The sequence below is a fragment of the Zootoca vivipara genome, chromosome 2 (genome assembly GCF_965207765.1).
Source record: "Zootoca vivipara chromosome 2, rZooViv2.hap1.1, whole genome shotgun sequence".
NCBI classification, from domain to species: domain Eukaryota; kingdom Metazoa; phylum Chordata; class Lepidosauria; order Squamata; family Lacertidae; genus Zootoca; species Zootoca vivipara.
Window position 1 is genome coordinate 14,732,654 of NC_142584.1, and position 27,261 is coordinate 14,759,914.

Genomic DNA, 27,261 nt, shown 5'->3' on the forward strand with positions numbered 1-27,261 from the left:
TTAAAAAAAAAATGTTTAATGCTTTGTTATGTTTTTATATTTGTTGGAAGCAGCCCAGCGTGGCTGGGGCAACCCAGTCAGATGCGTGGGGTAATAATAATAATAATAATAATAATAATAATAATAATAATAATAGAATTGGATGTTCTTATTTTCATTGGAGAAATGTTGGAGAGTATGGAATGAACATCACTATATAAAGTGACAGAGTGGCCTTCATTGCTTACTTTCGGGTACGCATAGGTATGCAGACCAAGGAAGTGTTCTGTTAAGTACCAAGGTCACAAACCACAAATTGGAAGCTAGTGCTGGTGATAAAGGTCTGACTTAATGTATTCATAGTAACAGGGTTAACAAGAGTTAAGAATAGAATGGGAACAAGAGTCTTAGAAGCAGCAGAAACACAGATGAGGCTCAAATGCTGTCTGGGACCAAGTAGTTTGTAAATCAAAGCTATTTACCGTATTTTCCCATGTATAAGACACTAAAAAGTAGTGTCAAAAATTTAGGGGCGTCTTATACACGGATACATCTCCCCCCATTTTCTTAAATCAGGGGGCGTCTTATACATGTGGGCGTCTTATAGACAGAAAAATATGGCATTTGTTTATTTTTACTTTCCTCAACATTCCTCTGATGTTTCATCCAAGCAGGAACTTCCAAATTTGCCTTAAAAACATCTTTAGGCAAAATTTTGTAGCAATTCTAGTTTTGCGTGTGTATTTTCTGATAGTCCTCTAAAATAGTGCAATACTGTGTTGCTCAGCCTCAGGGTGTGTTAAATGCTACTCAAACTGCAGTGTAAATTATTTTTCTTGTAGTTTGCTGCTGCTTCCTTTTGACTCACTACTATATCACAGTGTAGCAGACAAATAATACTGTAATATTAAACAACATGAGGGCTCATGAGTGGAAATAGAATCAAAACAAGCAAGAAATACTGGAAGCTACCCTCTCATATACTGAACAGGGGTGGAGGGAAACTGTTGCGAATTTTTGTTTGCAATAATTTTTGGAACTGCACATCCATTGCCATGCAAATGGAAGACAAGGGCGAACGTGCACAAACGGCTTTTTAAAAATCTAGGATAAAGTGCTGCTGCTTGCTTTTTATGTTAGACCCATGCCCTTGAGAAACCTGGGATGTTCTTGGGGGATCAGATATTTCAGATTACACCAGCCCCTTATCTTGCGGAAATCCACTATGTAGAATACTGTAGACTCCTCACTGCTGCTAGGTTAAATGTCCTGGAATCGGAGGTATTGTTGGAAAGGTACAGGGGAGTCCCATATGTCCCATTTTGTCATTGTGCCCTGAGAGTGGTTGAGTCAACTGAACATATTCTTCTGATCTGCCCATTCTATGCAGATCTTAGACAAAAACTCACAGCTCCACTTCTACGCCAACTTAGCCCTGTAGCCAGAGAAAGACAGGTTTTGTTTCTGCTGAACAAGTTTACTGGAACAACAGCCTCCTTGGTGGCTCTTTCTGGTCCTTAAGCGTCGTAAAGTCAAAATTGACAGCATTGACCTGGGTCTTATAGCCTACTTCTTATTGTCGGTTTAAGTTTTAAGTTCCTAAAGTTTAGATGTTTTAATTTTTGTATGGATAAATGTTTGTTTCTGACTGACGGTCGAATAAAATCTGATTAGTTAGGCCCATGAATTTCAGTACATCTGCTCTGAGTAAAACTTAAAGTTGACTACCACCCGAGCTGAATATAACACAACGATCATAAATGGAGTTTACAGGTTTCAGATGTAAGAAGCCATGAATTTAATTTAATTTACTGACCCCCATCAGTCACTTGGTGGGGCCAATTAGCTAAATCCAGCCCCGTGATCTTATACAGTCATAACTTGGTTCTCAAACAGAAAACCAAGGTGCGGCTTCCGATTGACTGCAGGAGCGTCCTGCAGCCAATCAGAAGCCGCGGAAGCCATGCTGGACGTTCGGTTTCTGAAAATTGTTCGTACACTCATTTCCGGGTTTCGATTGTTCCGGTGCCGGTTTGTTTGGGAGCCAAGGCGTTTGAGATCCAAGGTATGACTATGTTATATAGCCCACGGTTTCAAAAACTTCATTTTAAACTGCAAATTTGTAAGTTGCGCATACTGCTACACAAAAACGAGAGTCCCCTTTCGTTCAATCAATACCTGATGTCTACGGTGACCTTAGTGCAGCAAACTCTTCCACGTGCTTCTAATTAAGCGAAACCCTAGGAAAATCAACACCTTCTATGGAAGAACTAGCTAATAACAGTCGTAAATGGATACATTTTGAAAATAACACAGTGTTTTATTTATAGCTTTTAAAGCACCATCTTGCTTTAATCGTTAGGACAATCATGTATACGGTAGGTCAGCATTATTACCCCCACAAATTACGAGAGTGCGCCCTGTCTAAGGCCCCCTTACTACGGCAGAGGCAGTATTCAAGCCACGGATTTGCCAATTTATATGTCACACCACTTCACCCTCTCTACAACACCGCTGCTTTGGTGAAAGAGGAATCTGTTGGATTTCTGCCTGTCTAGCTGTTCTTAAAGACACATACACAGTTTCAGAAATGGTGAGGGCAGCCCTGTGCTAATTATGCTTTACTTGCAAGTATCCTTAAAAGACAACGGCTCTTTCCCCTGAGTCCTCCTGTTCTAACTGGGCGGCACTGGCAGTGTTTCCAGGGATGCCATGGGAATATCTGCTGTTTTCACTTTGGTTTACAACTATAATCCGTGCCGGAGCTCCGTTTGTAAACCAAAACAGGTTGTAACCCAAGGCGTGCTTTGGCCAATGGGGCCTCCAATTTTTGTGTGTGTCCGTAATCCAAAAAAATAAAGAAAAGAAAAAAGGGTTGTAATCCCAAAAAAGGCTGCAGACCGGGACACGCACTTCCGGGTTTGACGTGTTTGTAATCCAAAACATATGCAAACCAAGACGTATGCAAACCAAGGTACCACTGTATCTCCCCATACCCCACAACTGGAGTAAAGGGTTGCTCGGGCCAGCCTTCATCTGCACTAAAAAGTGGCACAGAGTCACAACTGATACTTCGCATGTGTTGATGACTGTGTGCAGTCTAACTCTGAGACTAAACAGCAGCATAATCCCAAGGCTCAAGGTCACTCTAGACACGACCTTCTTGTTTTTTCAGCGCCCCCCCAATAAACAATCAAAATTATGATCACATTTTCTGGCAGGCTTGGAAAAACCCATTGATTCTAGTGCTGAATCCCAGCCACAGCAGTCACTGCCAACAATTTGCTTCTTTTTTGTTGTGTGTGTGTGTTTCGTGCCCAGAATGCCACGCTGTATTCCCTTTGTTCCCCGCCGCACACGAGCCTAATGTAATTTGATAATTGCGACACGGTAGGACATTGCGGAGACATGGGTTTGATTAAAAAATTAATTTCAATACACAAGGATACTGCCTCCCTTGGAATGGTTATGAAAAGCTAATCAAGGAGAAGCGAGCCACAAGACTGGCATTTCCTGGTATGTGGTTACACCTGCCACTCGTATCGCAGATCGACAGCATGATGGAGTGAAGAAACTTTGACAGGAGAGGCACGCACAGCCGATCGGAAACCGAAAGTATGTTTAGCCACCTCGCAAACAGAACCCCTGTTGTTAATTCTGTCGCAAGCCACAAAGACTGATGGGCTGGAAAGATCTTTTACATGTAATAATAAATAAATATGTATCTGGATGAAGCTTGTGCCGTAAACAACAACAACACACACACTGGTGTGATTAAACGGAACAGGTGTAAGATGCAGAAGGCAGGGGAAGATATTGGAGGTTTTGTGTTTTGGATGTGTTTCTATCCCCCCCCCCAAAATCTCAAAAGCTAGCTCTCATCTGTTGCACTCACTCTCTTTTAGTCAACATTAATCTGCACAGATGGCAAAACATCCTAATCTCTGCTACCAGCTGCAGAGGGGGAATTTTTTTTTTAATGAAATGGGAATTTGAAGGTTTATATAGAAAGCACTACAATCTCTATTCATTCCCCCCCCCCGATGCCCAAATTACATTATTTGGCAGGTACTGTGGTGTATGCACAATTAGTAGCGTCTACAAAACCCAGTGTCAGTTACCATATGGCTTTGCTGTCATTAAACTTTGGCCTTGGTAACAAGGAGAATTCAAAGGTCCGAGCTGCCTGATAAAAATACATCTCACCATGAATGTGAACAATTCCAGTCACCCATAAATAATCCCTTATGTCCAAGTAGTCTGATCCTATGGTTAGGCTTTGTGGCACGTTAGAGCAATGACCACTGAGCAGAACTTTAAAAAATAAACAAATTTTCTTCAACATGAGCCTGAACTAAAACCAGGTTTCCTCTGGTCTCCATCCAGGAGGAACTCCATCACTGGAACTCAGTTCTGGCATGTCTCAGGTTGGGTGCCATTGCCATTATAAGAGCTGTAAGTTTTAATATATAATTTCAATAAAGCATTTTAAATAAATAAAAAAAGAGAGAGAACAAGGGAGGTTCATGGTGAGTTCTGGTGAGAGCAAAGGTAAAGGACCCCTGGACAGTTAAGTCCAGTCAAAGGCGACTATGGGGTTGCGGCGCTCATCTCGCTTTCAGGCCAAGGGAACCGGCGTTTGTCCACAGTCAGCTTTCCTGGTCACGTGGCCAGCATGATTAAACCGCTTCTGGTGCAATGCAACATTGTGACAGAAACCAGAGCGCACGGAAACGCTGTTTACCTTCCCGTTACAGTGGTACCTATTTATCTACTTGCACTGGCATGCTTTCAAACTGCTAGGTTGGCAGGAGCTGGGACAGAGCAACAGGAGCTCACCCTGTCGTGGGGATTCGAACCGCCGACCTTCCGATCAGCAAGCCCTAGGCTCAGTGGTTTAGATGCATATGAATCTATATTATCTATCTATCTATCATCTATCTATCTATCTATCTATCTATCTATCTATCTATCTATCTATCTATCTACCTACCTACCTATCTATCTATCTATCTATCTATCTATCTATCTATCTATCTATCTATCTATCTATCTATCTATCTCTATCATCTTTCTATCATCTACCTAGTTACCTACCTACCCACCTACCCTATGAGATAGTTTCACATTACTGGCACCTCCGTGTAAACTTTGCTCAGACACAAGCCTGCTGGTGGCCCTATAGTTTTTGGAGAGATTCTAAGGGGGGGTGAGTTGCCTTATTTATGAACCATCGTCAAGTAACCAGACATCTGGGATTAGAACATGAGGCTTTCGGGTCAGTGTGGCGACACTCCTTGTTTAGAAATTAACCGCTTCTGCTAGCTTTTAAAAGCGAAATAACTCTGCTTTCCAGGAGCCTATCAAAAAGCAACCTGTTTGCCAACTGCACTAAGAAGCTGATGCCTCAGCCTCTTTCAGCAAAGTGTTCCCCCCCCCAAAAAAACTATTACAGCCACCATGCGGGATAACGCAGAAAAACAGCTCCAAATGGATGCTATTGTCCTCCAACAAGAGAAAAGCGAGGCAAGAGATCCTCAGACATTGGGATGGTCACACCACGAAGTGCTCTACTACCAACATTGCAGTTCTAAAGTTAACACACTTTCTTTCCTTTTACTGTGACTGGATCACTTTTGGGATTGCCAATGGATGGATTTGCCTAGAACAGAAGAGAAGGGCTGGCACAGTTTTACATGTTGTATATGTTTATGGCATAACATATGTTCCACGTTCTGTAATGATAGCAAGCCTTTATGCAAAGACTGCCGACTGTTTCCATGACTGAAGAAATGATGGCTGAACTCCAGAAGGTGCTCAGAAAAAGGGGGACTTCCTTTACATTTCACACTGCCCCATTAGGCATAATGCATTTTTGCCGTGTTGCCATTATTTTCCTTCTGGCTGATCGTCAGTATCCTTTTCCACCGCTCCACCACTAACAACTGATTTCAGCACCTAATAGGCTAGTGGCTGGTGCATAATGGCATGGCTATTCACAACCATCCATTAAGACTGAGCCACAAGAAGCTCGGCAACAATTCTGCATGAATGGGGATAGGACTGCTTAGCACCATTGCTGTGGCACTTCGCAATTACATCACCCTGCTTTCTTCATGTATAAAAGCTCCAGCTGTTGATAGGCCAATGAAGTTCTTGTAGACATCTAAGGGCCAACCCAAACCCACTGGAACAGCATGACGGTACGTGTACAACACTTCTTGGATTGCACCACTTCAAACAGTAGGTGGGGCATCATATATGACTGGTTCCTTGAAGGAAGAAAAAGACTAAGCTAAAAGCCTTCTCCTGACCCACCAGCTTTCTGGACTCCCGGTGGTGCAACAATCAGACTGTTAGCACATTCACAAAACTAAGTAGGGTCTAGTTTCAAACTGGATGGGGGAATCACAGGTTGAGATTTCCTACATTGGAGGGGATTGGACTGGATGGCCTTTGGGGCCCTTTCCAACTCTAGAGTTCTATGATGCTATGATTCCATGTGCAGGGAAAAAAAGAAAGAAATAGACCACCACTACCACTTGCAGTCTTAAACCAGCCAAGTCCGGCTGTTCCATGAACTTTTTCTATACATTTTATTTGGCACCAAGGAACTTGTGGTTGGTGGTGTTTGAATTCTCTCTCCACCCCAACCCCCCGGCCACCATCCTCTGCTATGCTCTTTACTTGACCCACTGGGTGATTGTCCCCGTGATGATAATATTAGGATGTAGGTGTAGCTGATTAAAGCTGTTAACTTTCAAATTTATTTATGAATTCATTTATAACTACATTGGTTCTCCTGAATAAGTATTAATGGGGAGCTGTTTATTAGCATAGCTGATTGCTATGCTAATGATTAAAGAGAGTTCTGAAGAATTACTGTATGTTTCCACTGTGTTGCCTTGTCTTGTGACAGCAAGCACAGTTTCCCTACCAAATTGCTCACCAGTACAAAGTGGTGGTGGTGGTGGTGGCGGCAGCGGCAGCGGCAGCGGGGAAAGACAGAATAATACAAGAACCTCATTTTCATTTAAGATAGGAAAAAAGGAATCTAAGGTAAGCCAACAGGGATAGCCTACAAGAGTAAAATGAAGCAGTAATTGCAGTTTTAATATCACTCCCGCTCATTATAATCAACGGGAACTTTGCCATTTCCTCTTAGGTACAGAATCAGCAAAGACCCACAGGAGTGATTTTCTGTGGCAAGTGAGCCACTGACTCAAGTACTCTAGCCATTAGAAACCAAACATCTGAAGAAGAGAGAACACACACACACACACACGATAACTTTTAAAATCTTTTAACGTTCCATAAGGAGCAAGAGGCAACTTTAATAAATCAGATAAATTCTACCACAAAACAATGTAAAAATATACAGTAGTTTGTGTTTAAAAGGTGCTTCGTTATGCGTATGCTAACCACTTTGTATGTAATAGCTCAATAAACAATCTTGGAGGGTACAGTTGTCCCCCCTATTGCTACGGATGAAAGACAGTTTTCCAAAGACCAGCCAAGGTGACATTTGAACTATCGTGCAGCACAATTCTTTGCCTCCCAAATTCAGTGGGGTTTATTCCCAAATAAATGTGCACAGTTTACAATGCACACCCAGGATTACAATACACTCCCTGACCAGAAATAATCTTTGCAACAGATTTATAGTACTTTGACCCTCCTAAGTATCACTCATATTAGATTAAAAAAACTTAAAATCATTTTTATTAATTTTCCAATAAAAACAGCCAATTAACATACCCATAATCATAATCCAATTAAAAACAATAAACTAAAATAAAAAACCCAATTACATTCCAATTTTTTTTTGGGGGGGGGGCTCCCATAGTCTGGACCTCTTGAAGTATATCTCCAATACCTTCATTCCGCCTTCTTTTAGTTGTTCTCATATTTTCCACTTTCTGATCTTAACGCTTTGAAGTTCTCAGTCCCTGGTTATGCAATTCTCAATCATGTCAGAAATCATATATCCTTTCATCCATCGAATACAGCTTTATTTGTAAATATGTATTTTTCTAACTGTCTATTTGCCAGAGCAGCTTTTCCTGACTTCATTCCAATCTTCCTATCCGGGCTGTTGTCCTAGTCAATCGTTTAGAGTTTAATGACGCAACAACTCCCATGTTGTTAAGTTATTCCAAACCGGGCTTTTGTCCAAGGCTGACATTTGTTTTTAAGCATACTGTCCACAATACTGCAATGTAAATGAACTGTATTCCACAGATATAAGTCATTTGGTGATCGATCAGCTTTCGGAGACCACACAATTCCCCCTTCTGAAGGGGGGCTGCTAGACATCCATCTAACCTTCTCTCTCGCTCATAATGAAGAAATTCTGCAAACAGATGCACTGTATGTTATCTCAAATTATTGTCTCAAGTCACTACAAAATCAGCCAGCAACTATCTTCCACTTCCCTTGAAAAAGGGAGGAACTCTCATTTTTCTGTGCTGCGTCATATTAACAAGCACTACCTGGTTTCTTCTTTTATCTTTATCAAGTCTTTCAAGTCTAAGTAAAGATGCACAATTGAGTACAGAACTTAATTATAAATAGAAGTCCACCCGTACTTTTAAAAAATAAGTTTCTTAATGAGGCTTGGTGTAGAAAAACAATTGTAGGTATTGAGAAGAAAAAAGAACGTACCTATCACCTCCGTAATCCAAACACCATGATGAGAATCTCTTTGAAGTCTGAGCTTAAACACCAGGAACTGTGCAATTCTGCAGGTTTTTTCTCAGTCTTCTTCGGTCCACACTATGTCTGTTTATTGTCCAAATCTAATTATTTTATCAATCAGATATTTCCGGCTATGAGAGTGGCTTCGGAGAGTGCCAGCCGTGTCGTGCTCTTGGACCCATTGTACTGCCACTTGCACCTTGATGCAAGCTGACAATTTCAGACAATCTGTGAGTCTACGAGACAGTCCTCCGCCACCCTGGGGAGTCTGCCAGGGCTAATTACCCCCATGTCAGCCCTGAATTACTGGCACGGCTGAGGTCCGATTGTATGGGACCTATTTCTCACCGCTGGAAACAGGAAGCCCCATATTAGTTAAAATTAAACTTATGAGAGGTTCACTTTATCCAAGCGTCCCTCTCTCTCTAGTGGGATTATGGGAAGCACCCAGTGGTATAACATTTATCCTGCCACAACCACTTAGTTTTAATAATATGGCAACATCAGGCAGACCTAGATGATTCACTAGACTCGATAACCTTTCCCGAAAGGAATTATAGATCGCATTAAGCTTGCTCATAAAAAAACAACGATCGCAAGAAACCCTCCACGTATTCAATGAATACTGACTGGCCACACCCCTATATGAAAGGTATTGCTAACTGACACAGTTCTGCTTCCTGCCACAAGTTCGATAAAAGTACGCAAGGTTTCTGACAGGTTCGCCTCCCTTGCTCTAGTTACTCAGGAATGAAATCTATCTCCCTATAGCAAAATTCATTGTTGTCCACTCAGCTGAGGAACCCCTCTGTCTGTTTGACCGAAAGTGTCTTGGCACAACTCTGCGCAGGTTCCGTGCAGAGAGAAAGTTCAAGAAACAGAAGCACAAGGAGCTAAAGAGGGAGAAAAAACTGCCCCAAAGGCTACCGGAATAAACGGTGCATCAGCAAATCTGTCAGGAGTGGTAATATCCTTTGAACAGCATCAACAATTAAAGACACCTTCTCGGTGCATGCCATACTCCCAGAGCAGCCATTAGTTGTGCCAAGAATAACAACAAAGACAAGCACCTCAGGAGTGTCACAGCTATTTAACATCAACTAAAAAACACACAAAGCCAAGCCAAAATCACTTCACTGTCTTGTTGGGTTCTCTACAAGCGTCAATCAAAGCAGGGGGAAAGAAGGGAGGGAAATGCACACGAAGGCACACAATGCCAGCATTGCGTACTAAAGTGTTGGTCTACACACTTTTCAAGGCTGCAATTGCTCCCTTTAAATTTCCAACAGGAGGGGTAACAAAAGGTGGGATGAGCATGGGGGCCACATGGAGGTCAATGCAGGTGCCATTACTCTGGGATAAAAAGGTAAAGGGAACCCTGACTGTTAGGTCCTGTTGCAGACACCTCTGGGGTTGCGGTGCTCATCTCACTTTACTGGCTGAGGGAGCTGGCGTACAGCTTCCGGGTCATGTGGCCAGCATGACAAAGCTGCTTCTGGCAAACCAGAGCAGGGCACGGAAACACCGTTTACCTTCCTGCCGCAGCGGTACTTATTTATCTACTTGCACTTTGACATGCTTTCAAACTGCTAGGTTGGCAAGAGCTCAGACAGAGCAACGGGAGCTCACCCCATCGCGGGGATTCGAACTGCCGACCTTCTGATCGGCAAGCCCTAGGCTCTGTGGTTTAGACCACAGTGCCACCCGCATCCCTGTTACTCTGCGATAGCTCATTCTAATGTACCCCTGTGGTCCTTTCCAACTTTACAGTTCTAGGATTCTAACCTGCAGACACCATTTTTTTGTGATACCAGCCTACATACAGGAGGAGACGACACTCCTACAACTATGAAACTCTGGTGCTTCAGTGCTGTGACCAGTGCTATTTTTCTAGGAAAAGGGGTGCCGGAACTCCCCATGAATTGTTCTCTTTTAACAGCAATGGCACCCACCTGAGAGGTGCCGGAACTGAGTTCTGGCGAGTTCCAGCTGGAAAAAAGCCCTGGCTGTGACCAACTTTATTCTGTTGTGCATGTAGAACATCCCAAGCTGTGCATACCTGGCAAAGCTTCTATACAGGAAACAGGGAGATGAAATATGACCTCCATTGATCATAGAACCTCTGTATACACTATCCTTTCCCTGCATGCAACTATTAGGAGGAGCTATATGTTTAGGAGGAATTATATTTTTTACCTATTCTGGCGGGAATATATCATTTTTTTGCCATTGCTAATGAATGAGGCAACTTCTGTCTTCCGAGAAAGAAAGAAAGAAAGAAAGAAAGAAAGAAAGAAAGAAAGAAAAACGATATCTTGAGTGTCACTGCTTGCTATAGTTTAGAAATTCAATAAGCTATGATTGGGGGGAAATGCAGACACCTATATCTTGGCAACATTCAGCATGTATCCTGCCAACTATTTTCATGGGGTGAGCCAGATAACAGGATTCACAGCTGCACATTTTTTTGGGGGGGGGGGATTAGAGGTGCAGAGGTGGAGGAGGACATAACAGTAGAAAATAGCCAAAATAAAAGCACTTTTGAATTCTGTTGATTCGGGGTGTTTGCATATGTGGTGAATTTAGGACGGTTGTATAAATGACAACAGCCCCTGCGTAAGAGGTTCGGATGCATATGCCCAAGTGTAAGTTCTGTGTAATTGTGTATGCTATTGCAGTTGCAGTTATGGAGCATACATATGAACATTCAGATTAGCAGATTCATCTCTATTTCAGTTTTTGTAGAAGGCCAATTAAAAATGCAAGCATCAGAAAAGTAACATCTGAAGCAGCTCTCATCTTCTCCAAAAGCAGATGGTCATACAAGATGGATAGTTCTTCTCTTACGGTAACAGCTACCCATACTGGTAGCTATCCATCTGTAGGGAGGAATCAAATAAGAAACACAACGGCAAGTGAAAGCTTCTCTTTCCAGGTACTGGTAGTCACAGCAACTTCAGATCCTCCAAGTGTCCCTCTTTTCCAGGGACAGTCCTGGATTTACAGGAGCCACGGAATGTCCTGCTTTTATTTGGACGTTCCCTATTTTCATTAGAGAAATGTTGGAGGCTCTGCAGCTCCAAAAACCTCCAGATTATTAGTCTCACACTCTGATTCTCCTTCAAGCCCCAGTATCCTCCTCTAGACAGACCCTTTGAAGTGGAATAGAAAAGGAGATGCTATAAGGAATAGCACGAGGCATGGAAATAACTCTTCATAGGAGAAGAACTGCAACCGTGAGACAAAGGAAATAATGGCTGGAACAACAGCTGCAAGGAGCCTCTGCATCAATTTGAACAAGGGATTCCTATCCCTTTCATCCAGAGCAATTACACTGGAAAGTTTCTTTGATACTATATGAGACACCCGCTCCATTAAAAACAACAACACTTGATTCCATGAAGTCTCTGGGCCGGAGTATACATTATATCAAATGTGTAGTATGAAGCACTGGCCTTCAAAACTGAGAGGACTGCAGCAAGTGAGGAAGGATGGCAAAATTTCTTTTTTATCTAAGGGTAATTGTCAGGCTTCAGGGAATCAGCTCCCCCCCCCCCCTTTGGCAGTAGATAAGCAGAACAAAGGAAAATGAGTCTTCTTAAGAGTTAGAAACTTTAATGACCGAGAACTGGGGAGGCAGCAGGGGACGAAGAAGGAAGTGTGGTGGATAGGTTGTGACAGAGTGGGAGTGGGGTGAGGAGTAATAATGGATGTTATTTTCTGATTGATTAAGATGGTCCGGAACTGGAACGACCTATGGAACTGGCTGAATCATCTGGGAGACCCTGAGTCCAGGGGAGGGGGGGATGAATTAGATTTAAGTGTTTAAATGTTATAAGGATAGACGAAGTATTATTTGAATTTATGGAAAAATTTTTGGAATAAATTTTAGGCTAAGGGGGGGAAATAGAAGATAGATGGATAGGAAAATAAATTTAGATTTGGATTAATTGATGAATTATAGGTTTAGGATAGTTGATGTTTCTAGAATAGAAATAGTTGAGAGATGATGAAAAAATGTGTTAGAATGATTTAAGATATAATATGAAAATTGCTTAATTTGGATTTAAAAATGGACCCAGTGAGGGGGGAATTGAGGAAGTCTACAATGTCAAGTAAAAATGTTAGAATTGATATGTTTTTCTTTTTTATGTTTTGTCTTTTTTGGTGTCTTTTTGTTTTTTTGCGATTTTTTGTATTTTGTAGTGTTTGAAAATGAATAAATCTTATTTGGGTGGGGAAAGAAACTTTAATGATCACAGCAAGAGAACAAAGAATCCATTTCTAGGAATGAAGGTGATCCCAATTAAGGGCTCCACCCACTTCATCCCTAGTCACCCACGTCACTAGGTAACCTGATCTCGTAACCACTGTGCTTTCTCTGCTGCCACATTACCTGCTCTTCTTGACCTTGGGCTGAGCAGATGAACACTTTCAAGTGGCAGTGAGTCTGTTAACTCTCTCTCTCTCCTAGTTCTCCTCCTCCTTGCTGTTCCCCATCCAGTACTTCCCAGCTTCTGCCTTCTGAACTATGCCCCTCTGCAAACCACTGTTCCAAATCTATACTGTCCTCTTGCTCCTGGGAAGATTCAGGATCCGGGGGGGGGGGGCTCCGAACATTCCTCCTCTGTGCAGCCCTCTTCAGCATGGTCCCTGACAGGAATTGCCACACTGGGGAATGGTTTGGGGGAGGGCGATGGCTGGAGACGGAAAGCTTAAACCTCCCAACTCTGCATATTGTGGTCCTGATGAAAACCTCTCTTCCCCGGTGTTCAGCATTGATGTTAAAAGATCAGGGGCCAGGTTTTTGCTCCATGATTCTCCACACCAACAGTACTAATCTAAGTAAATGGATTATCTATTTTCCTTACCTCCTCCAAGGACAAAGGTAAGAAAGGGAGTCCTCTCATTGAAGGTGTGGGGTGCAGCATGGCTATTGTATCTGTATTTGTTTAAAAACCAATAAAGATTTGTTGAAAAGAAAAGAAAAAGATCAGCAGGTGACAGCGCTCACCGCAAATTTGGCATTACCTGTTGTTTTGGCCAAACAACTGCATCACTTTCTGGGCAACCTTCTGTGGGTCATGCACCAGTGGTGAGCAGCATCAGAGGGAAAAGTGTGTGAGGCAATGAATGTGAATTTTACCTTAAATGCTAGGTTAATTTCTACGTAAGCTTGCACACCCCTCTCTATTTTTTGTTCTGTGAACAGCCCTAAGACCTTTGGGTATAGGGTGGTATGTAAATTCAATAAATAAAATAAAATAAAATAAAATCCTCTATGCAGGCAAGCAAGAGTTCAGAGTTCAAGACACATTCCAGCTAGGCGAGAAGTCTCAAGAAGGGTATGAAAAACATGACCTGAGGAGAATGCTGAGGGCCTGATAGAGGCCTGCATTTGGCCCCCAGGCCTGAGGTTCTTCCTACTTTCATTGAGGATATCTTAAAGCTTTTTGAAAGTCCAACTGCACAATGTCAACTGGATCATCCCATTGAATCGGATAGGAATGGATTCTATTGGTGGAGAAGTTAGGGATAGCAGAATGAGGGGGACTTGAATAAGGAATGGGGGGGGGGAATTACAATTCAGTTCACATTTAAAGGCGGATATTTAGCACTTTCCAGAACAATATGCGAACCGAAATACAGGCATCTACATAATTTACACTTCTCTGAATTTTGCAGTGGCCATGCAAAAATTCATATTCTAAGGTAATGTGCACATACAAATGCATATATTTGGGGGAAATGGCCTATGGAAAATGCAGTACATTGTGGAAAATGTGCTTTGCAAAAGTGTGCCTATCAAGGGATCCCAGGGCATATACCATGATGAGGAAGCGAGCCAAAGCAGTCTCTCTCACTGCCACCAGGTAAAAGTATTATTTACTCCTGGCTGTTTTCCATCAGCTTAAAACTTCTTCTGTGTGTCCTTGAGAGCTCTGAAGGTAGTATAGAACTTGGCACTTTAAACGGTACATTAAAGGAGACCACAAAAGTTTTATAAAACAAGATTAAAAGTTACTAAAAGGATGAAGAAGCAGCTCTTAGGCGAAAACAACAGCAGCATCGGAATGGTTACATGCACATAAAGCATTCTTCCCAACTGGAGCAAAAGCACAGCCAAATAAATGTAGGTTAAATGCAATCCAGTTTTCCCTAGCTAGACACAGTCCCGAGAGCTAAGACATATGCCTGATTTGCCATATCTTGCACCCTTCAGCTGGCATGTGTTCCTTTGTCTGTATCCTGAGACCCGCCTTGATCTGTTCATCCTTTTACCTGGTTCCCCAATTTACCCCCTGGCTGCATGACTCCCAAACACAGGGAAGCTAAACAGTCTCCCCCACCTCTTTCTCTTAACAGCAGACACAGCCTATGTGCAATCTGCATCTTTCTCAACGATTTAACCAGCTTCCAAGTTGATCTCTGGAGCCATCAAGTTTTAATAAATTAACCCCATAGCATCCAAACTAGACCTAACAACATCCCATTTCCTTCACAGCACATATTCGGCAAAACTCCGCACACAAATGTGTGCACTCGGATAAATTCACACTGACGCGCTGATGGATTTTCATGACAGCTTTAAAAAAAGATATTTGCAAACAAGATGTGGAAATGCAGAGAATTGACCTTAAGACGGGAAAGAGGAGGGACTGAAATGGACAGATTTGCCCATCACTAGACTTGAAGCACCTTCACGTTTTTGGAGACACCAGCCACTCTGCCTCCTTTATTCAAGCTTAATCTTGTGATTTGGCAAGCAAGGCTTCTTGGGTAATGCTGAGATGTATTTAACAGTAAACAGCTTTTGTGTTTCTCAGCTTTGCTTCGCTGGCTTTAATCACTGGCAAAAGCTCTTTATTGCCATGTATACTCCCCCACTATGAACAATCTCCCTTAAGCACACCAGCCTTATGCCATGTACAGAAAAGCGGAACACTCCAAACAGAGCACAAGACACAGTTATATTGCCAGCACCCGTGCAACAAAGGCCATTCTTCCAGTCCAGACCACATGATTCAATACCCATTTCTCATGGAACTAGAAGCATAAGCAATCCTAATGCAATGGGGCGCCATTCCAGAGACGGAACTTTTGTATTCTCCAGGCCATTAAAACAAACAACATCCACTCACAAACGTGCACTGTCTGGCGCTATCGATGCAGAATCAAGAGAGGAATGGCATCTTTGAATAATAAAGGAATCTGAAAGAAGCGGGGGACATTATCAGACAAACAGAATCTTTTTGCAAATGTTAGCTATGCATGTAGTTGAAAACAGCCAGAGAGAAATTGTGACAGTCTGTCTTCTGATGCTGGTGGGTTGCCAAGAACACGTCAGCAAGAGCGTTCCTGGATTTGCAAATGATTCTTTTTTGGTTTGGGGCAATCACTCCAGATGTTGCGTTTTTACCTCCAATGCCTAAGACCGGAATCCCATGTAAACTTACATGGGAACAAGCGCCACTGAACTTGGTGGGATTTGTGTCCCAGAAGTAGCAAATGCAACAGCTGGGATGGCCTACGGAGCAAGTGGGCTGTTTGTTCCACCTTGGTCCCATTCTGCAGTTGCTGCCATGCCTTTGTTGTGCCCAGGACTTTGCTGTTGACATCACTAGCCAGAGGCTGCCTCCAGGCTGGCTGACAATCATGAGCCGACTGAGCCCTAATTCTGGGAGAAGGCTCTTATCTGCCAGTCTCAACACAAGTGGCAGTGCCCTCAGCAGCAGTGACACCAAAGAAAGGGGGGGTGACGTAAGGGCATGGGTCCCCCTTCTAACATTGTTGCTGGGGTTGAATATTTACGGTGTAGTGTTCTTCTTCAGTGGGTCTCTTCTTCTGCTGGTTTTGAAGGGGCTTTGTCAGATGCCTGGAAGGAGGATATGGGATTCAATTGCGGGGGAGTTGCATAGCTGCCAAGTACCCCATTTTCCCCGGGAACCCCCGTATTTTCTTACTGTTTCCCGCAGGTGTCCCGAATGGCAAAGTACCCCGTATTCCTCCCAGATTATGGAGCTCCTGCTGGCGGCCATGTTCTTCTGGTGCCGCGCCGGCACCGGAAGTCGCTTCTACGCACTTCCGGACATGCGTAGAAGCGACTTCCGATGCTGCTGTGCCCATTTCCAAAATGTCCATGGTGCCAGAAGTCACTTCTACGCATGTCCGGAAGTGTGTAGAAGCGACTTCCGGTGCCGCGGCGCTGCTGATTCCGGATATTTCAATCCGGAACTTGGCACCTATGGGGAGTTGGGGGAGGGGAACCATGTAGTCACTGGTAGTGAGAGGATGGTAGGCCAGGTAAGGTGGTCAAGGAACAAACAGTGGTCAGATCTTCATCTCACCAAGAAGTCTGGTGGCTGTCCTATTAGTCAGTCCTCAAGTCTCTTGGTGATTGTTTCTGTGCTTAATTGGTACACAATGAGATCCACTTTATAGTAGTAGGTGAGGGCTGACCGAGACCTAGGTGGGAGAGCAAGGCTGAGCTAGTCTCTTCCTGCTAAATCCACCTGAATATTTGGTTCAGAACCAATAGACTTGAGAGCCAGGCTTTTTGAGGGTTTTGCTGGGATCTATGGGAATACCACCTCTCTCCCTTTCCAGGCTCCCTGTCTGTTGAAAATCCAGAATTTCTACATCTAGTTCAGGGCCAACAGGAAAGATTGGGGATTTTGCTAGTGTACCAACCCCCAACCCCTGTTGCTCAGCTTTCTCCCTATGTGAGCTGACGAAGGTGTTCTCAAACATAGTGTTGAAGAGCTCCCAGCTATTAGTTGTTTTTCTTTGGGGGTGTCAACATTCACATCAAGGCTGCCTTGCCTGGGGTAGCTTCCATGACTTCATGGGTACCATGAAAACCATGTGCTTGTCCCAAAATGCCTTCAAACCAGAGTACAGCAGGGCATATTCTGGATGTGGTTTTCTCAGCAAAATCACGGCAATCTGAAAGAAAGACTTTGCATGGTTTCCTTTGTTGTGGTGAGATCACTTCCTGGATGAGCGGTGTCCAACCTGTTCTTAATGGGTTCAGTCTGAAGGAGGAGGTTTGTAGCTTGTATGTTTTAAATGCCTTTAAGTTGCCTTGAGACTGATTATTATTTGAATAGTAATAATAATAATGATGGTGCTAATAGGCAAAAAATATATGGAACCAGGCTGTGAATGCTTCTATATACCTTACAGATTTTTTGCTCCTTTGCTATCTCTAAGCCTGACAGGAATAATCCCTTTTGTCGATACTATCCATGTAACATACAGAGAAACCTTCTTGGTGGCAACTCTTCAACTGCGGGAATCAGACTATACATTACTTTTACAGCATGAGAAACAGTCTGGCTCTACCTTTGAAGGTTCCCTCTCGAGACACAGAAAACTAACGGAGGTTGACACACCGATAGGTAAAGGGGAACTGCCAGCTAAAGCTCCATCCTTCAGTTGTTTATCTCCTGTTATCGCTATTCCTGGCAGCTAATCTTCTCTCCTCCCTCCCTCCTAACAGTAAGGGAAGATTAGACAAATGGTGGAAAGAGGGCTGGAGATAAATTGCGAAAGGGAAGAACGCGGGGCTCTTCTTTCCCCACCGACACCACTTAAAAGTTCTGAACTGGCAGAGCTGGAGTGCCTTTCACATGGCAAACATAAAGCTTAACCTGGTGAGTGAAGGTGTGCTGATCAGGTGGGAAATAATAATAATAATAATTATTTATTTATTTATAACCCGCCCATCTGGCTGGGTTTCCCCAGCCACTCTGGGTGGCTTCCAACAAAAGATTAAAAATACATTAAAAACTGCAAACGTAATGACAACCCATGGAGTGGGTTCACACATAATCCACACTGATGCAGAAAAGCAGCTCCCGCAAAGCCATGTCTACACGAAGTGAGCCTATGACATTGTTTAAGCCTGCCTGCTCCTCTAAGTCTAAAGCATTGTAGCAAAATGCACCAGAGCAAAGTGTTTTCAATATGAGGAATAGTAACAACAACAACAACAATAATAATACATTGGCTCTTAGATGGGGAGGGCTGTCACTAAATATTAGACCCAAAACTGACATATGGGGCAGTCCTGATTAGGGTCGAATTGCAAATGAATGGAACAGATATCTGAGAGCTGTTTTTCAGAAGGAGGAAAAAACTTGGGAGGAAATAATTTGGAGGCATGGAAAGGGGTGTGCCAAACCTTTCCTTACATCATCATCATCCTCAATGTTCCTCCCCACGGAAATCTTTAGTAAAAGGCGAAAGATTTACACGATCTGAGGTGAAACCAGAGCATCCCTCATTAAATTTTAACCCAATTTAAACTTAGAATAGGATTATGAAACAGTATGGCTCAAAGATGATATGCAAGATCTATTTTATGTATTATTGGTTTTTTTCTTTTTCTGCTGGTCTATGACCGTAATAAAGATATTATTATTATTAAACATCATCCTCAATTATTATTTATTCCCCAGCCACATGCCATTTAACCACTCCAGATCCTTCATCCCCAAGTAGCTTCCCTCTGCAACTTTCCAAATGCTTGTTGAATTTTTAGGGGGATGCGGGTGGTGCTGTGGTCTAAGCCACTGAGCCTGTTGGGCTTGCCAATCAGAAGGTCAGTGGTTCGAATCCCCACAATGGGGTGAGCTCCCACTGCTCTGTCCTAGCTCCTGCCAAAAGCACATCAAAGTGCAAGTAGATAAATAGGTACTGCTGTGGCGGGAAGATAAACAGCGTTTCCATGCTCTCTGGCTTCTATCACGGTGTTCCATTGTGGGTGAAGCGGTTTAGTCGTGCTTGCCACATAACTCGGAAAGCTGTCTTTGGACAAATGCCAGCTCCCTTGGCCTGAAATGAGATGAGCGCCGCAACCCCATAGTCGCCTTTGAATGGAACCGTTGACATGTATTAGGACATGTATTTTTGTGTAATGGGGCTTAAAAAGCTGAGATTTCCATAGTGTATTGTTGTGCACTAGTTCTTCATCCCCACCCCACCCCTTATTCGAGCTCTGAATGTTCCAGCAGCAGCATTACCTAGGTTTGATTTACTTCGGGTGAGAAAGCATTAGAAGCTGAAAGTATCTGTAGCATTTCAGGAATCTCCACAGCTCAATGGCATAAGGTCTCAAGTTCAATCCCAAGCATCTCCAGCTAGGAGAGACTCAGTGTCTGAAACTCTGGGAAACTGCTGTGAATCAGTATAGACAATACTGAGCTGGATGGACCAGAGGTCTGATTTGGTATAAGGCAGCTTCCTAGGCTCCTATGTTTTTGCTTCATTTGCAAATATAGAAGAGGCAAAGAGAACATACCCAATGAAGACGGCCGGTTTGCTAGCCCACATCAGATCCCAAGAGAAATGCCATAGAGGCCCATAAACTTTAGCAAACTCTCAGCATTCTGGACTTCCGCTTGAGGTGAAATGGAAGATGGCTGATTATTCCATCGTTCCGACATCAAGGGGTAATTAGAGGCTGTTATGGGAGTAAGCAGCCTCCCGAAATCTCCCTGGAGAGGGGGAGGTGCAGTCTCATCCGCAGATGCCCATTTAACTCGGTCTCAAATTTGAAAAAAAGAAGGGGCTGGGGGACACTGGATGGAAAGTCCCTGAGATAGTCTGGATCTCCGGGACGCTGTCCCCGCGAGCGCCGTCAAGTTCCATGATTTAAGATGAAAAATTGGATTTAAATAATGGACATGCTTCGGACGAGGAGGGGAAAGATTCTGCCAAAAAAAAACAGGCACTGAGGAGATAAGAGGACTTGAGGAAACATCACACCAGAGACAGAGTGGTATGTTGGATGGAACAGAAAGGGGAGGGAGACTGTTTTTTTAAATTATGCCTTAAGATTTTACTTAACAAAATTCCCCTGGAAGAACCGTGTTTAACATCCATAAGAAGTGAGAAATGGAAAGTTGGGAATTCGTTGATATAATATGGTATTTAAAATATAAACTGTGTGGAAATGAAAAAATATACAATTAAGGTTTTTATTATCTGATATGCTTGGAAGACGATCAAGGGTTCCCTAAATAAACAGAAGCAGATCTCATCAGCAGCTGGAGCTTGTTAAAATTCCTTGTGGACGGTTTCAAGAAGATTTGTGGGATGTGACGCAGTTTTAATTAGGGAATCCACCATTTTGAAGTAAACTGGGTTACAGACAAACAGTCATAGGGCAAGGGAGTCATAAATATGTCATTGGATGTGTGTTTTCAGTTTTGGCTTGGCTGGCCTTTCCTGGAAAGACTATAATTTGTACCTGGTTTTGAGAAATTAAAGAGCAGACACGTGGACTTGATTTATTGGAACTGTCTGAAGATGGCGGCTGCCAGCAATGATAAGACTCTCGGATGGATTCGGCAAAAATTCCAGCACGCGAGGAGACACTGCAAACTTATGGAATTTATGGAAGGGAACCATAGACATAAAATCCACACAGAAATAGATATGCTTGGTTAAACGCGCTTGTGGGAATATATCAGAGGCAGTGTAGAAGATTGAAGGATAATAACAGAATTATTGGAAAGGATATGGATTATATTGATTAGAAAGGCAGTAATTTATGATGATTAGAACTCTCCGAGTCTGAAGCATGGGAAGCAATATATATATATAATTTGGCAGAATATTTGGATTAATTGATATGTATTTGTATAATTTGTATAATTAACGTGATATGATTGGATTGTTAAAGTGAAAATTTAATAAAAATGACTTAATAATAATAATAATAATAATAATAATAATAATAATAAACTCTCAGCATTCTGCCTCTGTCAATTTGCTGTTTCTGCACACCCATACGGACTACATTTACCCAGTTTTCTCATCAAGTGCCGATGGGTATCTTATTCAAAAACTCAAGGTTTCCAGCTATTGGCCTACCACTCTGGGCTCTTAAGCCACAACATGTCTAGCAAAGAAATGTTCAGATATTAGCTGGAACAGTGTGCACTTAAAATTCAATTGAGCAGCTTTTTGGAAAAAAAAAAGTCTAGACTTATTTATTGGATTATTCAAAAGGTAAGCAGGAAAGCAGAATGGAATCCCCTGATGTAATGTATTGTGCATCACTGTTAGCATCTTTGATTTTAGCTTTTAATGGCATAATCTTGAGCCAGAGGATATAGGCATCCTGCTGCAAATAAGAAATAGAAGCCTACAGCCTTCCAGAAATAAGGGGGTGGGGATTCAAAAAGCTTTTTCATTAACAGCTGCAAAGATCTGGGACAGGCATCCCCAAACTGCTGCCCTCCAAATGTTTTGGCCTACAACTCCCATGATCCCTAGCTAACAGGACCAGTGGTCAAGGAAGATGGGAATTGTAGTCCAAAACATCTGGAGGGCTGAAGTTTGGGGATGCCTGATCTGGGACAGGTATAGAAGTAAATTGACCCCAAGCATTTCACTATTTACCTGGAGTTTAGACAGCAGACCAGGGCTGGGCTGGGCTGGGCTGTTTTGCTGTTTGAGGCAAAACACAAAATGGCACCCCCTGGCTCCAGCTCCTCCTCTTTCACTGAAGTCCCCTCCCTTTGTCCCCAATTGTACCCCAGCCTGCTGCATGAGCTGGCTGCCCCACCGAGCCCTGTAACAGACATTTTAATTGCAAGGGGAAGGGGAACTAGGCAATTTTAAAATAAGACTTGTCAATAGGACTAAGGTAGTTCCTGAAAAACATGCCACTTTGTCAGACAAAACAATCTTTTATGAGGTTGTGATTCAGGTGCAAAGTATGTTTCTATTTTTTCTTTCACTTTTTAAAGTCAGGGCATTTATTATTATTATTATTATTATTATTATTATTATTATTATTATTATTGTTATTATTATGGTTCGATGACCCGCCCCCCCCCACGAGAAATAAAGACACAGTGACACATGAATTTAAGTTAATGGATAAAATAAGGCCACAACTTTTTGGTTAGAGCAAGTGAGAGGTATTGGCTTAGGCACTGGACACACGAGCAAGCATGACTCCAGCCCGCTCAGCGGGGAGTCATATAAGGTTAACAACCAGTGGGAGGAGCCTGTTGATGCAAATACAACTGAAAGCTTCCCCTGATGTCACCGGGGGTCGTGCCATGGCCCTAGCCACCAGCAGAGCATTGGACGGAATCCACGGCCCCCGGATCCCTTTAACGGGGTACGCCTAAAAGAGGAGGGTTGGATGATGGCCACAACCAGTCCTCAAACACACCAGACAAATACATATTCCCAGGGCCGGCCCTAAGGCAAGGCTGGGTGTCGCAATGCGCCAGGGCACCGGGCCGCCAGGGGGCACCACGCTGATGCACCCGCAGCAGCCATGCCGCGCTGGGAAACGTGGTGTGTTGTGCTGGAGGGACCTTTGCACCATGGCGCCATGGCGCCAGATATGCTTAAGACGGCCCTGCATATTCCAATGCCTAACTGCCACCCGAGCCTATTACTACTACTACTAATACTACAGGCAGAGATAAATTGTGACTTTTTTAAACATTAAGCTAGAGACTGAGAAAGGATCCTAGCCTCTCTTTTTTTAAAAAAAAAGCTTATAAAATAATCTATTACCTTCCTCTGATACCTTGTAAGGGGAATAATTTAAAAGAGCTAGGGAATAAGATTTGAGGAATCTCCACTGCAGGAGGAGTGCATATATTCTAACTTTAAGAGTAATCATTAAAATATTATGTGTAAGTGGTATCTGACACCTATGAAATTTTATCATGCTTCACACCATTGCATGAAGTGTGGTCAGCGGAGGAAGTTTTCATTTTGGGGGGCGTTGAGTGTGATGTGCACACGTTCTGGAATTAAGTTATACAAATGAGACCAAAGAGCTGCGCGGTTTCAATTGCCTGTGGGTCCATTGTTAATACTTCTTGGATATTATAAATAAGATGTTAGAAAATGAAAGGCGGAAATGGTTTCTAATCTAATTATCGCTGCAAAGACTAAAATAACTAAGATACAGAAAACCCAGAACATGGTGTCTTTAGAGGACTGGACTTTAAGAGTTGGGAATCAGTTAATTAAACTACAAACCCAGGATGACTTAAAGAAGCTGGGAAGATTTACAATATGTTTCAATACAGATGGAACAAATTTATATATAGTTTCTACACTCACCCACCCACCCCGGCTGCCTTGAATACTATGTGATTTATATTAAATGAACTTTAGTTGTACACAATGCCACTTTATTGGTACTGTATGTTTCCCCGTTTCAACTATAAAGGTCATGATCCAGCAAATGGAAATCACTTCTAAGATCTGTTGTTTTAGTGGGAGATATAAGAATATCCTTAACTGTCTCCCATGGGAATCAAGGGTTATGCAACCTACTAAGGTTTGGCTGGATCATTACCAAAGTGTATAATTAAACAAATAACAATTGCAGCATTATCTCAAACATGACAAGCGAAAGGTCAGATTTGTAGCAAAATAAAAACAAACTAATTTACCTTTGTTAGCTGCTCTTGCTTTTTTTGTTGTTGCCTTACAATTAACACTGTTAAAGTCAGATTTGTTACTTTGTCTCACTAGCAAATGAATTGGATTTACCACTTAACCAAGCATGAAATGATCTTTTCAATACTAATTCAATAAGCGCTGAATAAGCTGGAAGCAATTACGCCACACATAGGAAGGACGGGCTTTCAAACGATTTTATGCTTTCAGTCACTAAATACGGCATAATTGCCCAAGCGTAGTGTGCAAAGACAAGAGAGTTGATGGCTAAGTCATCTGTAGCTGACCACCAGAGAATTGGGGATCATAAAACTTATTGATTAAGGGTAAAAATAATACTCTCAGAAGTTAATGAAATGGATATGCATCTCGAAATGCTCAACTACTAAATATAATAGCTTATGCCACTCCCTTCATACCCTTGTTAGAATGACAAAACATGATGGAAAGGTCATTAAAACCCCATGAGTCTCTTGTATGGAGAAGTATGTTTGTTCAAGGAGAAACTATGTCCATCAGAGAATCTTGCACAATTGCATGATTGGAGTGGAACACAATGGCTTGAAGTGGGTTGCCACAGGGGCAGTTGCCCTTGGCGCAAAATTGTTAGGGGCCGCAAACTTTCAACACCCAGGGCTGCTCCATGCAAACCAGGAAGACAATAGAATGACTCTTCTTGTCTCTGTGGCTGTGGTCTCCTGGGTGACACCAACACTGTTAGGCTGCTGAATGTGCATGTGTACTCTGTCCATTTCCCTTCCTTCCTCCCACTCACCCCTCTGCACAGCCCTGGACACTGGCAACCCATGCTACACCACTGCTGGCTTGCCTCTCTGCACTTGCACTAGCAGAGAGGAGCATGGAAGTAACGACTCTATTCTGAACTTTAAAGTGGAAAGCGTAATGCTGGTGGTCAACAAAAGAGGTCTAGACTCTCTCAAGGCAAATCTAATGTAGTATATACAAAAAAATGTAGTATAAACACCAAGAACTGGGTAACACTGGCCTGCGAGTCCTCCAATTGGAGAACAGCCTTTACCAAAGGTGTCGTGGACTTTGAAGACGCTCAAACTCAGGACGAAAGGGAGAAACGTACTAAAAGGAAGGCACGCTTGGCAAACACTCACTGTGATCAACTCCTGCCCGGAAACCTATGTCCCCAGTGTGGAACCAGAATTGGCCTCCACAGTCACTTATGAACTCAGTTAAGACCGTGTTCAGGGAAGACAATCTTACTCGGCTATGAGTGATCGCCAGAGAAGGAGAAGGAGAAGGAGGAGGAGGAGGAGGAGGAGGAGAAGAAGAAGAAGAAGAAGAAGAAGAAGGAGGAGAAGGAGGAGGAGGAGGAGGAGGAGGAGGAGGAGGAGGTCCAGATCTTGGTATCTCTCAATGCTTGGCCACAATGCTGAATGCTATTGACATATTTGCATGGACAGGCATTTCTCTCTTAAGATCATCACCTCCCACCCCACCTTCTCTTTAAAGAACATAAAAGAGCCTGCTGGATCAGGCCAGGGGCCCATTTAGTCCAGCGTCCTGTTCTCAAAGTGGGAAACTCTCAGGTAGGACCAAAGCCCAAGAGCGGTCTCCCTTCCTGTGGTACCCAGCAACTTGTTTTTCAGAAGCATTGCAGCCTCCAACCTGCCCCGCCACTGGCAGTTCACACTGCTTCTGCGCTGGGAGGGTAGAAAGAGAAGCATGGAAGCCCAGTGATCTGGCAGTGAGCTTGAGCTCTAGCAGGAAAAGGGAGAGGAGAGGAAGGGGACAAAAAGAGAGGACCCGGGCTGGCATTTCCCTAGTTTAGCACCACATGCAAACTCAGCCACATTACACAAACATATAAACAGATTCCTTCTTTCTATAGCACCTACATGCGATGCCAAATATTCTCTGACAAGTGGCAGGAAGGACGTCAATTATACCTCGTGAAGCTAAGTGGCTCTTTTTGTCTAATGAAGGACCCATGTACTGTAAACATTTCCTCCATTATCAAGCCCTTGAGCATAATTGAAAAAGAATCAGACAGAACAAGCAACTGATTTTTGCTGATGCCAAAAAGACAAAGGCATGGACTTCTAATGAGATCCCCCTGCCTGCCACATCCCCCCGGGGCAGGACAGAATTGCAATGGGCGCGATTTGCAGAAGTGTGGGCTGTTTCATTTCTCTCATTTAAATAACGTGATCGTATACCTCCATGCAACCTTTTTTATTATGTTTTTCTATTGCATCTGTAGCATGCCTTCCCACGTCAATGCAGCTAACAAGTAAAATTAAATATAAGACTCCACCTAAACGAATAATAAAATGTATTAAAAATTAAAATATCATTGTCAGTCCCGTAAGAGCCAGTGCACTGCAATGGATAGATGTCTGTGTCTAGAAGAGAGGGATGTGGTTTCAAATCAATGGCCATTTGGTCCACCTCCCAGATGGATCTACCTTTGACAATGCTCTAGAACAGGGGTAGGCAACCTAAGGCCCAGGGGCCGGATGCGGCCCAATCACCTTCTCAATCTGGCCCATGGACGGTCCAGGAATCAGCGTGTTTTTACATGAGTAGAATGTGTGCTTTTATTTAAAATGAATCTCTGGGTTATTTGTGGGGTCGCCCACAGATTGAACATGAGAACTGTAGTTCCACATCTCCCCTCCCCCTGCCTGGACATACAAGCCAAGTAAATTGATTTGTCTGCCTCAGTTCCCCCAATGACATGCTCTCTGCTTTTGTACAGGTAACTTGCAACATATACAAACTTTGCCATCACCTAGCATTTTCAGCTTTTCTGAAAGGGAAAATCAGTATACACATACATGTTGTATTGCTTCTCTGTAAATATTACAATGCATTGCATTTATGCACTCACGAAATAAATACTCAGCATTCAACTACAGCACGCGGCATCCATTAACTGCAAATCATTAAAGCTTCCCAATGTCTGCAGCAGGGGTAGGCAACCTAAGGCCCGTGGGCCAGATGCGGCCCAATCGCCTTCTCAATCCGGCCCACGGACGGTCCAGGAATCAGCGTGTTATTACATGAGTAGAATGTGCTTCTATTTAAAATGTGGGGCATAGGAATTCGTTCATATCCCCCCCCCCAAATATAGTCTGGCCCACCACATGGTCTGATGGA

General features: G+C 43.0%; 1 protein-coding gene and 1 non-coding gene across 4 annotated transcripts in view; both read right to left on the reverse strand.

Moving 5' to 3' along the window:
* The window catches only part of CA10 (carbonic anhydrase 10 (inactive)), a 305,607-nt gene that overhangs the window by 135,539 nt on the left and 142,807 nt on the right, over positions 1-27,261 (reverse strand). The gene's annotated exons all lie outside the window — the stretch shown is intronic.
* On the reverse strand, positions 18,847-18,958 carry LOC148686742 (U5 spliceosomal RNA). The gene has a single exon (XR_015948612.1). It is a non-coding gene; the product is annotated as a U5 spliceosomal RNA (small nuclear RNA).